Source organism: Harmonia axyridis, chromosome X (genome assembly GCF_914767665.1).
Source record: "Harmonia axyridis chromosome X, icHarAxyr1.1, whole genome shotgun sequence".
NCBI lineage: Eukaryota > Metazoa > Arthropoda > Insecta > Coleoptera > Coccinellidae > Harmonia > Harmonia axyridis.
In genome coordinates this window covers 5,385,877-5,402,684 of record NC_059508.1, presented here as the reverse complement: position 1 = coordinate 5,402,684, position 16,808 = coordinate 5,385,877, and the positions used below count along the sequence as shown (strand labels likewise).

The window sequence follows — 16,808 nt, the reverse complement described above, 5'->3', positions numbered from 1 at the left end:
TTGAAGGTATCATTTCTCGGAATAATTGGGAACATTTTCTTCACCCAGACTCAAAAGATATGAATTATTTGGACGTGTTAATTCTTTTAATTTCCTAGTGAGTTCTACGGAGGTCTCAATTGTTTTTTTTGGGTTGAATTTTGTTTTGAATATGATTTTGAGTTTTTTTACAGTTCTGGACGAATTGGAATATTTTCTTTGTGGGTTTACATCAGGCCATAAAGTTTTGGTGGTTCTGAAATCATGTTTCCAAATTAGTTTTTTGATTTAGTTAAAGTTGGGGATGATTTGTCAGCTGAAGTTGTTTTGAATAATTTCTGAATTTTAGCTGTTGGATCAATGGAGATTTCAGTTATTTTTTTTTGTGTTAATAGAAATTACCATTGAGCCATCAGCTGAAATTCAGAAATTATTAAAAACAACTCTAGCATACATATCAAACCCCATTCTAACTAAATCAGAAAACTATTTTGTAAACTTGAATTCAGAACCATCAAAACTTTATGGCCTGATGAAAACCCAAAAAGAAAATATTCCAATTCATCCAGTGGTCTCATATGTTAATAGCCTTACCAACAAATTAGAAAAAAAAACTCAATACCATTCTCAAAACTCTAACGAACTTCAACCCAAATTAAATAATTAAAAACTCCATAGAACTCACAAGAAAATTAAAAGATTACACACTACCGACTAATTCATATCTCTTAAATCTTGATGTAGAGAATATGTTCCCAAGTATTCCGTGGAATGTAACAATCGTTTTAGTTTCTGAGTCTCTGGAGCAATCACGTGTTCATCCTGTAATAGACTGTGCGTTCATAATACTTCTAGAACTCTGTTATGTCCACAAAGAAACTATTTTCGAATCAACAATAATCAGTATGGACAATATAGTAGTTCAGCTATGGGCTCACCACAGAGTCCACTTCTCGCAGATATCTTCATGTCGTATATAGAAAATAAAGTTTTCAACACAAAATTACCGGTTGAAATAGATTTTTTGTAAAGATATGTAGATAATGTTCTTGTTTGCCTTTCTGGAACATCCAGACAACTGAATTATTTTCTTAATTATACAGGGTGGCCACTTTTTCAATGGGAGAAAAAGTTGCATGCATAAAAGCATTATCAAGCAGTTCAAACCTATCAGACCAGACAACTGAATTTGAGCTTTCCACGCCATAAACTCAGCATCACCGAAAAACATCCAACATATGCTTGTATAAAATATTATAATAATTTACCAGTGGACATAAGGAACTGTCAAACATTGAACCTATTCAAGAAAAAACTAAAGAGCTTCCTACTAGACCTAGAGCCTTATTCATTAGATGATTTTTAGGAATACTTTTTTTGACTATTGTTTCATTTTGTGTTACTGTTTCTTGAAAGTGATGTAACATGTCTTTGAAATAAATACCAATTATTATTAAAACAAATCGAGATTATCAAGGCCGGTTATTGAGATATCATAAAAAAAGTAAATTCTGTCATTTTGATTTTTCTTTTTTTCCCACTTTATTTCAAATATTATCAAAAAATGTTATAGGAATTTTTTATTCGACAGTAAATTGTTCTCAATTTGACGTAATCAGATTTCGTATCCAACGTTTCGTGCTCTCTGGGCCACCCTCAACCTCATTTTTTTCAATACGGACCTGTATATTTTATGACACTTTTCGAAATAACTTTTAACGCTGAATTCAACGATATATCATACAATGTCATTCAAAGTTGATTTTCAGGTGATTTTGACCCTTATCGAAATATCTTTGGGTCGGATCTGTATTACATTTCGGTACCTTTAGTTTAATTAACAACAAGCAATACATTTCGATGAGAAAATCAATCATCTTGAACTAAATGGAACATAGCAGAATCAAATCAAGCAACAAGTAATAATTATTTACATATTTCAATTCATAATAATTAAACGAATTATCATTTAATGAAAGAAAAATCGAATGATTATTCGAAAGTAAATGAAAATGAATGAAATAAGTGTTCGAAATGTCCACCATTTTGTGAAATGCACTTAACGGTTCTGGAACCCATACTTCTTATACATTTGTTTATTTCGTCTTCTTGAATACCTTCCATTTCTCGCGAGAAATCACTATTGTTGGATTTGTCATTTGTTCCAGAATCGAACTTTATTTTGATATCATTACGATATAATTTTTGAAGGCTTGGTATTCAAATTTAAAATCATTGTATTTGCGTCTCTTGACTATTTTATTAACAGCAGTTTTTGATAAATTGCATTCACCACAGATCCGACCCAAAGCAATTTGGATAAGGGTCAAAATCACCTGAAAATCAACTTTGAATGACATTGTATGATATATCGTTGAATTCAGCGTTAGAAGTTATTTCGAAAAGTCTCATAAAATATACAGGTCCGTATTGAAAAAAATGAGGTTGAGGGTGGCCCAGAGAGCACGAAACCTTGGATACGAAATCTGATTACGTCAAATTGAGAACAATTTACTGTCGAATAAAAAATTCCTATAACATTTTTTGATAATATTTGAAATAAAGTGGGAAAAAAAGAAAAATCAAAATGACAGAATTTACTTTTTTTATGATATCTCAATAACCGGCCTTGATAATCTCGATTTGTTTGAACTGCTTGACAATGCTCCTATGAATGCAACTTTTTGTCCATTTGACCGACCTTCTAACTCTTATAGTTTAAAAGTTACCAATACAATCCCATTGAAAAAGTGGCCACCCTGTATGAATGATATCCACTCAAATATTAAATTCAAATCAGAAAAATATACGAATATCCACATTAAATTCTTAGACCTTCGAATACCACACATGGGCCAAAAACTTGCATTTAACGTGTTCAGAAAACCCACATCTACTGATATTTGCATTCTACTAGATTCAAACCATCCATATTCTCAAAAGACGTCGGCATTCCGATCAATGATTCAAAGGGCTTTTATCTAATCATCATCCAAAATAAAACGCGAAATTGAAATAGAAACTATAAAAACAATAGCTGCAAAAAATGGGTTCAAACATACAATTATAGAAAATTCAATCAAACAAAATATTTCACAAATATACCCTCTCACAAAAACTGGAAAGCACAAAAAATTAATTTCTCTCTCCTACTTCAGTGATATAAATTAAAAGTAGCTAATAGTCTTTCCAAATCAAAATTGAATATTGTTCAAACCAATAAATAAAATGTCATCGTTGTTGTTTAATGCAAAAGACTCAACCGCAAATACAAGTAAGTCAGGAGTTTATGAGTTGATATGTTCAACTTGCAATTTGAAATATATAGGACAAATAGCACGTTCATTCAAAACAATATTCAATGAACATCGAATAGATTTTACCAAAAATAAGCGACTCTCCACCTTTTCAACACATTGTTTAGATAATAATCAACCTTTTCCTACAATTGATAGTATGAAAATAATACATGCAGAATCAAAAGCAAGGAAACTAATTTATTTAGAATCCATTGAAATTTATAAATTATTGAAGAGAAATAGTTATGAAATTATTAAAGAACAAACAGAACTCTGTTATTCTAAACTATTCAATGCTTTCAAATTATTCCTGGAAGTTGGATAACGCACAAAATTGTTTGCTATCTACCGAATTTTATAGCATTTTCCCTGGATTTTCCCAAAGACCAATTTTTGTAACTGTTTTCACATAAATGCTCTGTACAATTTGTAGAATCTTCACAGTGTCTGATCATGAACGAGCATAAGTTCGAAACTGTGGTTACACAATGCAATCCTTAAATTGTTATTTCAATTTGATTGGTAGAAAAACTTAGTAGTATTAACAGCTTGTTTCAAGGAAAATATTATGTTCTGAAGAAATTCAAAAATTGCAGTTTCTCTAATTCTGTGGTTATTCCGTTCATTCTTCCACATCTTGTAGAACAAAATCGTGCGAGAATATATCAGAAACGCACAGTTTTCATGGTTATATTTTATTATTCTATGTTGGCACTCCGAACTTTCCGCCACGGCTTTATCTGTCAATTCATCAATCTGCCTTAAAGAAATCAGTTCTGCCAACCAACATTTTTCGATGCAAAAATCACTAAATTATATTTATGGAAATATTTCATTAATTTCAATGAAAATGCAATGAATTAGAGAAAATAATGTATAATACTCGTACAGAAGGCTCATTCTACCACTCGTTCATTCCAAAACTCACCACTTCGTGGCTCGTTTTTGAATTTTGAACTCGTGGAAGAATATCAATGCCTTCTGCACTTGTATTATAAATAACTATTCTGTACCCTTGCCTTGAGTAAAACCATGTTGCCTTTTGGGTTCGATTATATGTGAAATGTGGAGCTTTATTACTGTAATAGGGATTTCATCATATCCGCAGGATTTTTTGTTATTCATACTCTTGACTGTATTTATGATATCTGTCTCTAACATAACATAAGGACTCGATTTTATGTGAAATATGCTTGTAATTAGTTTTTATTGTACTTCTTTCTGAAGTATTATCCCTCTAACATGAATAACCCCCGCATTCGCCATTTCGCATTGATTCGTGTATATTTTTTTGCTTCATATAGATCATCAAATTTCTTATCTCCAAGAAAAGTCCAATGCGATAATCTCGAATAAAAAATATTCGAGCTTGTTTCAACGTCTTATTTCATTTTTTTGAGTCTTCCAAAAAAGGAAGAACCTGCTTATGGAATTAAAGGGAAACTCTGTTATTCTGAATTATTCAGTGCTCTCAAATAGTTCCTGGACGTTTGCTAATAGTCAAAAATATTTGCTATCCACCGAATTTTATAGCCTCTTCTCTGGGTTTCTCCAAGTACCTCTTTTTTGTACCTGTTTTTACATACATTCTCTGTACAATTTGTAGAATCTTCACAGTGTTTGAAGATGAACTAAAATAAGTTCGAATCTGCGGTTACTTAATGTAATCCTCAAATTTCTATTCCAATTCAATTGGCATCAAAACTCAGTAGTAATAAAAACTTGTTTCAATCATGTAAATTGCCGATTAGTAACGGCTGAAACAGTTCAATAATATATTCCATTGAAAATGTTGAAGTGCCTACTGGATTTTTCGTGGACCTCCGAAAGCCTTCGATTGTGTCAACTATAAAATCTTGCTCTCGAAACTGGAAAAGCGAAGAATAAGAGGAAAACCATTCAAACTATTCGAGAGTCATCTCAGGGACATGAATGTAGTCGTGATCAATTTAACGCGATCTATGTTGATGATTTGGAAATGGTGTGCTATAAAAGCCTAGTCTGAATGGTGACAAAACAAATATTTTATTTTCATCACCAGACAGCATTATATTCAGCTCTGGTACAATCCAAACAAATTTACAGACAAAACTATTAGGATTGAATATTGATAGTCACTTGAATTGGTCAACACATTGTGAATTGCTGTCGCGAAAATTAAATTTTGTCATTTAATTAAATCAAATTAATTTCCTTCAATAAAGATCTTTGAAATACCAGTTTGATTATAGGACTTTGATGTTTGTTTAGTTTGCTAATTTTCAATCGGTAATGTCTTATGAAATTATTTTTTGGGTTGGAAGTACGTCAGTAAGACAAATCTTTGGTACTGAGAAGCTTGCTGTAAGATCTTTGTTCAATATGAAATTTATAGTCTTGTAGGAGTATATTCAGGAGGAAAAACATTCTTACAATAATAGTTTTGTACATATATAGATTATTATTGTTTTTTCATAAAAACAAACAATATTTTCAACACCTTGAATATAGCAACGCCACTCGAAGGAATATTTTTCCATTTTCAATACTCAGTCACTCGAGAAAGCACCTTGTATTTGAGCATAAAACTATTGAGCTGCTTACAGAGAATGATTAGGAATACAAATGATTTCAGAATTTTCCAAAAATAAATTTTTTAATTCATTGCTGAATGTGAGCCCTATACAATATCTGTTGCATTTTCCCTATTCGAACCAATAAAAATGATGTTATAATAGTCTTACCACTACAAACTGCTCTCTGCTTCCACACAGCACCGCACTGTATAAGGATGTAGGGGAACAGGGTAAGGATTGAAATGGAACAAAATGGGACTTATACAATGCAAACTGACCTTCTAATGAACTGTTATCCTAATATATTTAAAATGTCCGTGAATGTAATCAAAACCGTTTCATTAGACACCGAAAACTTTATACTAACAAACTTTAACTTTTCTTTCTGACGACCGATACATCTCATTAATTTATCTGACAAAACATACGTCTCGATTTCCCAGAATCCGCGACGTTTCCAAAACTTAACATTATAATAATTCAAAAAGGGCTAAAACAATATTTGATTTTAGAAGTTACTCAGACATATTGTTGTACTGAAGTTTCTATTATTATAGAAGATGTTCTCATCGAGTTTATGTTTTGGTTTTTGTTACTTTGACTTGTTTCCTCTTCTTTTTTTCTGCTATTTTGTAACTATCAAGTATTTGGGAAATAAAACCATATTCAATTCTATTCTAAGCTTTTCTAATCTCAAAATTGGTTCATGAAAAATTGATGAATTGAATTTTCACCACTATCGTTTTCACCAAATGGAAACGATGATGATTTACAATAAAATCAAATAAACCAAGAACAATTGTTTGAGAGTTCCTACCTTCATGTTTCCAGTTGTGCTCTTCGATGTTGAAGATGGCTTTCCAGAAGTAATAACTATAAGGGATGAAGGGTAAAAAGTTTAAGAATATTACCTTCAATCCAATTCAGAAGATGATGGAATTTTCTTCACAAAAATTCACCCACAATGTCTTTATACTTGGTCTATTTAATGATGATATATAACACAATAGTTTTAGATGAAAATGCAAGAATATTTTCTGAGATGAATATGAAAATCTTAATTATATGACGATGATAAGAGTAAGAAAGAATGTGAATATACTTTGGGGGAAGTTATCGAAAAAAAAATTTGGCGATAACGTTTACTCATATCTGTGATGTGAAAAAAAAATTGATGGCGAAGTTTGAGCTAAATTACTCGAAATAATTTTTTATTACCATTTCGCTTGTTCTTACCTTATACTTGGTATTCCTAAACTAGAAATACGGATGAAAATAAGAGATTCCTTGGATAATTTCAGGAATAAAAAGTCCTATGGATATGAACTCGCGAACGCTTTGTTCTCGATATACAGGGTGTTTCTAGGGTGTCGTTCCTTTCAGTGATGCTTTTATCAATTCATCAAATCTTTATTAATCATCACTACGGAGTGAGTAAATAAATACCAAAACTTATAATTAATTCATTCATTACAGCTAACTAGCTGGAACTTGGTAATAATTTGGAATTTCCTGAGGATTACTACAGAGCTCTTTGAATTTTTTTTTTCTAAAGCGATAGCAGATACGATGAAACTATAACAAACGAAAAAGTGTAGTACTGGACCTAAGTTTCTTTTTACATTTTTCTAAACTACCAAAAAATTAGTTCACCAAAAATGGTTCTGGAGGAAAAAAGCAGGCACCCTTCCAGAAAAAATATCACCCTGTAGATTTGCAGGGCCACCGCCAGAACCGGCAAACCGAACGTATTGCCGCCAAATTGTTGGGGCGCAAAGTCAGTTGATAAAACAAGACACAAAAATGTTTTCTTAGTTGTAACATAATGAAACTTTCAAGAGCCAATTTTTTATACATCAAATGGAGCTCTCAACTATAGTTATGAAATACAAATATAGGCACTAAAATGCACCTTTTGAAACTACGTCTTTTTTTTACTATAGACATATAGAGCATCGTACTTTTAAACAATTCGGGACGTTTTTTGATGAAATCGACAAAACCTCCTCATAAATTTGACAATGTGATTTCAACTTGAAAAGGACGATTCCATATGAAATTTAAATGATGCCAAATTTAATTCAGGAGATGCCTGGGGGGAATAACAGAGGCTCCTTCAAAAAAATTCAGATAAATAAGGCAAAGCAGGGCGGCGAAATTTTATTTTTTCGGGGCTCCAAATGTCTGGCGGCGGCCCTGTAAATTTGCATTCAAAATTAGCATATCACATGATCAAAACTTCAATTCGGGATATCTATGGTCGATTCAAAATGAATATCTTGTGAAGGGAAGATTCTATAAGAAGAAAAACTTGAATTTAAACACCTGTATCTCAAAAGCAAAGTGTTTAGGGACACTTGTTATGGGACTTTTTTCTTAAAATGATTTCGAAAATCTGTCAATTCCATTTGTACCTCGAATTTAGGAACACCGTGTAAATATACATTGACAATTCAAAACTGATGTCTTCACAAATAAATTGCAATTTGAATGAAATACAGTAAATTGTACAACACATTCCAGACAATTTTTACAATTACTCAGTTCAGTTTTTTGATACGTACAGTATTGAAATTTGTTGACGAATGATACAAAAAACTGAAAACAACGGGTAAGTCTATAACGATGACGAATACAAAAATCACAGATGGAAAATGAGGAGCCGAAAAATCAGATAGATAAAGGAAAATAATAAACCTCGGACAAAGACGTGCTCGCAGTGCAAAAAAGTACTCATCTTGAAAGCAATAATAAACTCACAAACCTTAAAATGGTCCGATTTTTTACTGCCGTGTATTTCAAAGGAAAGTAAAATGATTATTGGTTCATTTTATGTAAAAATTTTCATTTTTCGTCTTTGCGAGAATTCTGCAATTTTATATTTTGTATTTTGGAAATCTTGGAGGGGTAATTACCCCCAGTACGCCCTCCATTTCTATGCTCTTGACTACTTGTCACTTTAGCGAGACGAACGAACGAATGAACAACATGTGTATTTTTTATGAATTTTACGGAGCCGAGATTGATGTTGTAGATGGTATCAGGTCATTTAGTTATAAGCGAACGAACAAATGTCAATATTTGAGTGATATATCAATTTCTGATGATAACAAAATTGTTATTGAAAAGGCACTAAACGTAAATAAATATTCCGTGATTAAAATTGTAGAAGAAGTTCCATTATGAACACGAAATATTTCAAATTCCAGGTGTAGCTTTGTACTTTGATGTTCGGTATGAAAAAAATGTTGAATGAAGTGAACTAAATTTGAAAATACGCGAACATCATACATACATCATACATCATACATCATAAAAATATTTTGTATAGTCTGTTCAACGTAGTTTAGAATTCATACGTAAACTTTTGTCCTAACCGACCGTTAAAGTCTCTAACAAGCGTATATTCGATATCCTACCGAGCATTCGTTTTTATTTAATGCTTGAAGGACCCAAGTGGAATGAACTTGAATTGTCGAGATGTTTTTAATATAAATGAAAGATATGGCAAAAAATGCATTTGTTCGTACCCTTTTGGGAGTTTTTGGGTAGCATCAAATGGATTTTGATTTCTTTCTCTTCCGATTTCAAGTTGAAAGATGTCTATTTCCCCATCTTATATTTCTCCAATTCCAGTCGAAATCAATGAAGCCATACAATTAACCATACCTGAGACAAAAATATTGCAATCAGCACCAAAATAACGAAATAATTGCATCATTCGTAATAATTTACATCGAAATAGATTGTCTGATGAATTTCGAATTCAATCTAAAAGTTAAATTCAAAGTAACCACCAGAATGCAATTTCAGCCTCTATGGCGTCATTGATGACGTCACTCTTATATAAACACAAATGAGTATAACATAACAAAGTATTTGTTTTCATTATTCATTCAAACATTTTATTAGTGAAGTTCATTTTTACATGAGAAATTAACTTATTATTATTGAATACATATAGTACTACCTATACATAAAAGTTTCATTGATGATGAGCGAATTCAAGCGAATAACCACTAATATCTCTGGTATTGTCCTTGGTTATAGATCTTCAGGAATCACCACGAATAACCAACTTCCGCTTGAATACAGTTGAAACAAACTTAACCAATTTTTATTTTAACAGCTTCCTTCGGTATAAACGCACCGTTTTAATGAAACAAAGCTTGCCATCGATAGAGAATTGTGTCGGCTTGCATATCAATGCATCAAGCTTATTTTGATCAAATTTAAACTTTTAAAATGTCTTTAATGACCTAAAGTTCAACACAAATCTCGAGATTTGAGTGCAATTACGTTTGGTAATTTGGGCTAATTTCATAACGTCATGTGATATAACCAATAATGACCAAAAGCGCTGAATTCAGTTGGTTATTGTTGGTAATCACCACTGATAACCAGGTTATTCGCTTGCATTCGCTTCATAATCTGACAAAAGTAGTGTTTGACGTTATGATTGAATGTATTAAATGCTCCAAGTTTTCAATGAGCTATATAAAAAATAAATATGTTCAAACTCTCAGAACGGCTAACATATTTTATTGCAAAAAATGCGAATAAGACATTCAGTTCACTGAATCCAGTTAATTTCCCATATTTGATAATAGACTTGAACTGTTGGAGTTGGAGGGCTATGTTGCCTATTCAATAACAGATTTTTTTTGAATCAATGAATATTGTACTTAAAAATCTAATCTATGAGAATTTATATCTCCAAATGTGACATACCGTCCAGTAGCTTATTGCTAGACATCAACCATGTCACAATATGTATTCCATCGCTCAAATCCCAAAAGTGCCTCATCGTTTTTGTACAATTCGCTCATCAGGTGCTCAGAGGTGTGGATGAACTCAAAGTGAAGCGTAGTATATTATATGGTGATCAATTGCATGCCTCCCTGAAGGATAAAAAAATTAAAATCTATACACAACTTTGTACCAAGATATGGAAAGTTGAAATGTGAATGAAAGGACTCACCCAGATTTCTGTATCTCAGACTCAGATCCCTTGCATTGAGGCATTCATTCATAAATAGTCTCTTATCAGTGATCAGAAGTATGTTAAACACTATCTTAATATCTTCAAGATTTTCAGCAATTTCTAGTCTTGATCCATAATAGAACTTCTTCTTCTTCCCCTGAAAATGAATATATTAACAGCTTTTCGTTAGAAATATTTACTCCACTTCGAATTCCAAACTCATCAGTAAATAATAAAAACGAATTTGTCCATTTACTTCTATTTATCAAATAAATTTTAAGGCTGATTTCAAAAGTGAATATTGCCCAATAAAGAAAATCAATTGATTCCATATATGATGTTTTTTCCCATTTCATGTTATTCGATTAAGAACAGCTTCGAAGAGAGAATTGTCCAATTATAAAATATTGATTAATTGATATCAATTAGTTCATTAGATATAAAATAACATTTTTTCTTCTTCTTCTTCTTTGAACAATCAAAGAGAACATCTGCCCATGTGTTCTATCTATTCAGCCATTTCATCGATTTCTAATTAATGGTTATCCTTATACTAGCTCACAAAATTTCCCATTAAAGGTCTCAAATGGAATCCACCTAATAATGAATATCATTCAGATCGTTTTTGTTTTTCACATGTATTTCACACGATATTGGATAATGGTCTGCTTCAAAAAGAAGAAGAATACTTAAATTGATTAAAAACCGTTCACAATTGATTCTGCGAAAGACCAATGATAATATCTGCACATGCGAATACCTATTAAATCGATTCCTAATGAATTATACGGAAACATCTGCACATGCGCATAACTATTTCACGATTTCCAATCAATGATTTCCCTTCTACGACATATTATGAAGACAAAATTCACTGACAATATGACGAATTACACTACAAATAAATACCGAAAATATGGTTACGTAGATTAATTGCCTATCTCTTAAAAATGTTCATAGCAAATGAACTGAATATTTGTAATAATACCGAAAACAAAAAATTTCATCCCTTCTATTAAGAAATTAATACCGAAAATATGGATTCATTGCCTATTTCATAAACATTCATTTTTATAGCCACTCATTGAATATTTATAATAACAACGAAAACGGAAAATTTTATCCTGAGGTAACAAATCGAAATTCAAAACAATAATAAGATAATTTTCTCACCTTGAATTAAGAAAATCTTCTCGTTTTTCAATTGCACAATAAACAAATTTGCTGCTTCATTGAATTTAAATCAATTCAAATTCAATCAAAAACTTCAACTACTATCCGACCCGACTCGATACACGACTACTTGATGAATGATCACACCTTGTTGCAGGATGTTCATATCTAGGTGCGTTGCCTAGCAAAAAACCCCAGATGCACTTCTGCGTATTTGCAATATGCATCAGTTGTGAACCATACAAGCTCATTTCGCATGCTCTTTGATTCCATAATCAATCCATAAGCGAATTGCCCCTCCTTTGGAACATTCCAAAATATAAAAGATGACGTTGTAACATGCTCGCAAATTTTTCATTCGTTATTTTCGAATTGAACTTTTCTTCGAGATGAGAAATTTGTTGTTTTATATGAAGCAAACAAAAATACATTAAACAATGCGAAATGGCGAATGCGGCGGTTATTGCTTTTTGGGGATAATACTTCAGAAAAAAGTACAATGAAGGCTAATTACCAGCGTATTTCACATGAAATCTTGTCCTTATTTCATGTCAGAGACAGAGAACATAAATACAGTCAAGATTATAAATAACAAATTATCCTGCGGATATGATGAAATCCCTATTACTGTGATAAAGCTCCACATTTCACATATAATCGAACCCGAAAGGCAACATGATTTTACTCAAGGCAAGGGTACTGAAACCACAGTTTTGAACATAATCTAATTCATCTTCAGATACTGTGGAGGATCTACCAATTGTATAATTGGTAATTGGAGCATTTATGTAAAAAGTGGTACTTGGAAAAACTCAGGGAAGAGGCTATAAAATTCGGTAGATAGCTAACAATTTTGACCGTTATTTAACTCCCAGGAATTATTTGAAAGCATTGAATATTTTAGAGTGATCGAGTTCTGTTTGTTCGTTCATGATATCAAAACTATTTCTGTTCAACAATTTATAAATTTCAATGGATTCTAAATAGTTTAGTTTCCTGCCTTTCGATTCTACATGTATTACTTTCATATTATCAATTGTAGTAAAAGGATGATTATTATCTAAACGATGTATTGCAAAGGTGGAGAGTCGCTTATTTATAGTGAAATCTATTCGATGATCATTGAATCAAGTTGTGAATGAACGTGCTGTTTGTCCTATATATGTATTTCATATTGCAAGTTGAACATATCAACATTAACTCGTGATTTACTTGTATTTGGGTTCGATACTTTTGCATAACGCAGCAACGATAAATTTCATTTATTTGTTTGAACCATATTCAATTTTAATTTGGGAAGACTTTTAGCTACTTTTTCACTTATATCACCGAAGTACGAGAAGAGAGAAATGAATTTTTTGTGCTCTTCAGTTTTTATGATATACAATATTTGAATTGTGGCTATTTGTGAATTTTCTATAATTGTATGTTTGAAGCCATTTTTAGAACCTTTTGTTTCTATAGTTTCTATTTCAATTTCGCGGTTTATTTTGGATAATAGTTAATTGAAAGCTTTATGAATCATCGACCGGAATGCCGACGTTAAACTGTATGAACAAGTTTATTGTTGAATTGAAAATAGTTTCTTTGTAGACATAATTCTATAAATATTATGAACTCACAGTCTATTACAGGATTAACATGTGATTGCTCCAGAGACTCAGAAACTAAATTGATATTTTCACTTCTCGGAATACTGGGGAACATATTCTCTATATCAAGATTTGAAAGATATGAATTATTTGGAAGTGTGAAATCTTTCAATTTTCTTGTGAATTCTGCGGAGTTTTCAATTGTGTATTTTGGGTTGAAGCTTGTTAGAGTTTTGAAAATGAGAGTTTTTTTCTAATTTGTGGGTAGGATTATTAACATACGAGACCACTGGGCGAATTGGAATATTTTCAATGTGGATTTTCATCACGCCATATAATTTTGGTGGTTTTGAATTCATGTTTGAAAAATATTTTTTCGATTTAGATCTAATGGAGGATGATTTATCTGCTGAAGTTGTTTTTAATAATTCCCGAATTTAAGCTGTTGGATCAATGGTAATTTCTTTCGACACAAAAATAAAAATTAACAGAAATTACCATTGATCCAACAGCTCAAATTCAAAAATTATCAGAAACAACTTCAGCAGACAAATCATCCCCCATTTCAACTGAATCCAGAAACTATTTTCTGAACCTGAATCCAAACCACCAACATTTCATGGCCTGATGAAAACCCAAAAAGAAAATATTCCAATTCGTCCATTCGTCTCATATGTTAGTAGCCCTACCTACAAATTAGAAAAAGAACTAAATAGAATTTTTAAACAATATCGAACTTCAACCCATAAATGAACAATCAAAAACTCCGTAGAACTCTCAAGAAAATTGAAAGATTTCACACTTCCAAATGATTCATATCTTTTAAATCTTGATATAGAGATTATGTTCCCAGTATTCCGATAAATGAAAATATCAATTTAGTTTCTGAGTCTCTGGAGCAATCACATGTTAATCCTTTAAGAGACTGTGAGTTCATAATATTTATAGAATTATGTCTACAAAGAAACTATTTTCAATTCAACAATAAACTCGTTCATACAGTTTAACGTCGGCATTCCGATCAACGATTCATAGAGCTTTTACCTTACCATTATCCAAAATAAACCGCGAAATTGAAATAGAAACTATAGAAACAAAAGCTGTTAACAATGGCTTCAAACATACAATTATAGAAAATTTAGTTGAAAAAAATTCACAAATAGCCACAATGCAAATATCGTCTATCATAAAACTGAAGAGCACAAAAAATTCATTTCTCTCTTATACTTCGGTGATATAAATGAAGAAGTAGCTAAAAGTCTTCCCAAATCAAAATTGAATATGGTTCAAATAAATAAATGAAATTTATCGTTGCTGTGTTATGCAAAAGACTCAAACCCAAATACAAGTAAATTACGAGTTAATGTTGATTTGTTCAACTTGCAATATGAAATACATATATAGGACAAACAGCACGTTCATTCAAAACTAGATTCAATGATCATCGCATTTCTCCATAAATAAGCGACCTTTGCAACACATTGTTTAGATAATAATCATCCTTTTACTACAATTGAAAATATGATGGTAATACATCTAGAATCAAAAGGCAGGAAACTAAACTTTTTAGGATCTATTGAAATTTATAAATTATTTGACTGAAATAGTTTTGAAATTATGAACGAACAAACAGAACTCTGTTACTCTAAAATTTTAAATGCTTTCAAATAATTCCTGGAAGTTAAATAACGGTCAAAATTTTTCGCTATCTACCGAATTTTATAGCCTCTTCCCTGAGTTTTCCCAAGTACCAATTTTTTGTATCTGTTTTCACATAAATTATATGTATAATTGGTAGATTCTCCACAGTATCTGAAGATGAACTACAATAAATTCGAAACTGCGGTTCTCAACCCTTGCCTTGAGAGAAACTATGTTGTTGGGTTCGATTATATGTGAGATGTGGAGCTTGATCACTGTAATAGGGATTTCATCATATCCGCAGGATTTTTTGTTATTCATACTCTTAACTGAATTTATAATCTCTGTCTCTAACAAAACATAAGGACTCGATTATAGGTCTAGCCTTTATTGTTCTTCTTTCTGAAGTATTATCCCCCTAAAATCAATAACCGCCGCATTCGCCATTTCGCATTGATTTATGTATTTTTTTGCTTTATATAGATCAACAAATTTCTCATCTCAAAGAGAGTTCAATGCGATAATCCCGAATGAAAAGTATTCGAGCTTGTTTCAACGTCATCTTTTATTTTTTGGAATCATCTTCCAAAAGAGGAAGAACCTGCTTATGGAATCAAAGAGCAACTCTGTTATTCTAAAATACACAATGCTTTCAAATAGTTCCTGGACGTTAGCTAACAGTCAAAAATGTTTTCTTCCTACCGAATTTTATAGCCTCTTCCGTGGGTTTTCCCAAGTCTCACTTTTTTGTACCTGTTTTTACATATTTTCTCTGTACAATTTGTAGAATCTTCACAGTGTTTGAAGATGAACTAAAATGAGTTCGAAACTGCGGTTACACAATGTAATCCTCAAATTTCTATTCCAATTCAATTGGCATCAAAACTTAGTAGTAACTTTGAACAGCCTAGTTCTGAATGGTGACAAAACAGATATTTTATTTTCACCACCAGACAGCATAATATTCAGCTCTGGTACAATCCAAACAAATTCACAGACAACACTATAAGGATTGAATATTGATAGTCACTTGAATTGGTCAACACATTAGGAATTGCTTGCTGTCGGGAATATTAAATTCTGTCGTTTAATTAAATCAAATTAACTTCCTTCAATAAAGAGCTTTGAAGAGCCAATTTGATCATAAGAACTTGATGCTATTTATTCAGCTAATTTTCAATCGGTAATGTCTTATGGAATTATTTTTTGGGGTGGAATTACGTCGGTAGGACAAATATTTGTTACTCAGAAGCTTGCTGTTAGAACTATGTTCAATATAAAATTGAGAGTCTTGTAGGAGTATATTCAGGAGGAAAAACATCCTCACAATGATAGGTTTGTACATATATAGATTGTATATATATTTTCAACACCTTGAAAATAGCAACGCCACTCGTAGGATGACATCATTTTTTTACCAAACAAATTCACAGACAAAACTATTAGGATTGAATATTGATAGTCACTTGAATTGGTCAACACATTGTGAATTGCTGTCGGGAAAATTAAATTCTGTCATTTAATTGAATTGAATTAATTTCCTTCAATAAAGAGCTTTAAAAAACCAATTTGATGATAAGACTTT

The 16,808-nt window shown here is 31.6% G+C and overlaps 1 protein-coding gene across 1 annotated transcript in view; it reads right to left on the bottom strand.

Moving 5' to 3' along the window:
- Nucleotides 1–10,967, bottom strand: part of LOC123685997 — a 47,406-nt gene extending 36,439 nt beyond the window's left edge. Inside the window, exons 1-4 of the mRNA XM_045625901.1 lie at nucleotides 10,815–10,967; nucleotides 10,565–10,734; nucleotides 9,364–9,502; nucleotides 6,651–6,706 (exon numbers count right to left, since the gene is read on the bottom strand). The gene's annotated coding sequence lies outside the window, so the exon portion shown is untranslated. The remainder of the gene's footprint in view (nucleotides 1–6,650; nucleotides 6,707–9,363; nucleotides 9,503–10,564; nucleotides 10,735–10,814) is intronic.
- Nucleotides 10,968–16,808: the final 5,841 nt, after the last annotated feature.